General features: G+C 43.3%; 1 protein-coding gene across 1 annotated transcript in view; it reads right to left on the reverse strand.

Annotated features, from left to right (window-relative positions):
• The window catches only part of CTNNA3 (catenin (cadherin-associated protein), alpha 3), a 431886-nt gene that overhangs the window by 40895 nt on the left and 389047 nt on the right, over positions 1-1944 (reverse strand). The gene's annotated exons all lie outside the window — the stretch shown is intronic.

The following is a 1944-nucleotide window of genomic DNA, read 5'->3' on the forward strand; positions in this document are numbered from 1 at the left end:
CTTCCGGACCGCGCCGAGAAGCGAGGAGCGGCAGAAGCGGCGGCAGCACACAGCAGCAAGCAGCTCCAGCAGCATGCGGCAGGAAATAGCAGCGGCAAGCAGTGTGAGCACAACAGCCGCCGAACACGAGGACGACGAGAGAGCGAGAAGCAATCACGCTGTCCCTTTTTATAGGGTTTTTCTTTGCTCTCGATTGGCCGGTTTTGTATTTCCAGGCTTTTCAGCCAGTCAGATGGGACCTTGTCCTGCCCCTGCTTCCGGCCATGGCCCCTCCCCCACAGCAGCTTCCCCCCCCACTCACAGAGGGTTCAGCACCACGTGGAGCTGCCAGTTTGTCTGCTGACCTAAAGGGCATTTCATGATCGTGTGAGGAAATACCTGGTCCTTCACACTCCCATATAGATCCTACAACCCAATTCCAAACTAACTTTCCTCATCCTCTACAAAACCTGCCTGTGCAGATGCCAGTTCTCTTCTAATCTTTCATTTAGATGCCAACCATCCATACAATGAAACAATATTACAAATACTGAACTCTAAGCAGTAACATTAATGGACTGGTCTATGTTTATATGGATTCATTCATGGAATTACGTTCACTTAAAAGCCCAATTTAAAGACAGAAAACTCACTAATTGCCAAGACAGAAGCTATTCCTTTAAAATAATACATTCCGATGTAGCAGGACAGATCTGTTGCTGCTGGAAAAGTGGAAGCTCAAAACCAGATTGAATTGCTTGTATTTTGAAACCTGTAGGCTTAAGTTTTGGACTGAATTTTCAATTCAGTAATGCTCCTTGTACAGGTAGGGCATTTCAGGACTTAGCTGCACCTAAGTGAACATCACATCACTTAAATACACACAGCACTGTGAGACAGTGAGACAACCTGTAAATTAGAGTACAGTAATTCAAAATGGGAGCTACACACAAAAAAATGCTCATCATGAAGTCATCTAACACAGCCAATATGGACAAAGGAACCCTTCTACCTCATCCTCACCCAGGAAACAGAAGCCTTTCACAAGCTGAAGAACTGAAATCCTGCTTTCACTTCTCCATAACCTAACTCATGAACACGCACCACAGTGACAGAATCTGAGCCAAGTCTGACTTCAGTGCACAGAAATCCACGTCTATTGCCACATCTCATTAAGGAATATCATAATTGCTAGGCTAGGGGGTACACCATGTGGGAGGACTACAGAAATGATGTCTTTGTGGAAAAGAGCAACACAATACTCATCTTCCTGTCCCCAGACTATCCAATGAATATTTAACAGACAAATACAAATGCAGCTTTTGGAACAGCAACTGAAATCCCTCAACACTAGCCAAGTAAACTCCTCTTCTGCACAGGGAAGCATCCATGGGATGGTCACGTTATCTCCCACAATTCCTGGTAATTTCTAGCCTAAAAATCCGGAACATGAAAAGTAAGTTTAAAAACCCTCTTTAGACAAAGAAACCAAAAGGCCTGCTTTCCCAAGTGAATTCCTAAGCTATCAGAAAATCAAAGAAACCCTATCCTGTACAATTCTGCACAGCAGGCATTCAAAGCAAACACAGATATATACTTTGGATCTCCTCCTTTGGTGGAAGCCTGTAACTGCCACTGCCTCTACCTCAGCCTGTCAGGGCCAAAGCTTTCTTCTGCAAGTATGATGGTCTTTCTACAGAATTTTAACAGACACCAATAATCAATATAACCAGTTTTGCATGAACAGACCTGATTATCTTGTTCATACCACTGATCAGCAGCTGCTCCTACAAAGTTCCAACAATAGATCTCTGCTCTTGCTCACTTTTCCATCTGTCAAGTTTTCTATGGCAATGATACATAGAATGGTTCATCACATGAAGGTTCATCAAGTTTCTTTAAGCTTATGTAGCACATACAAAGTTTAAATCAAGCTCATAAATACAGGTTACTTAAAATGTTCAG

The sequence above is a fragment of the Chaetura pelagica genome, unplaced genomic scaffold, assembly GCF_000747805.2.
Source record: "Chaetura pelagica isolate M959 unplaced genomic scaffold, ChaPel_1.0 scaffold112, whole genome shotgun sequence".
In the NCBI taxonomy this organism is placed as follows: Eukaryota; Metazoa; Chordata; class Aves; order Apodiformes; family Apodidae; genus Chaetura; species Chaetura pelagica.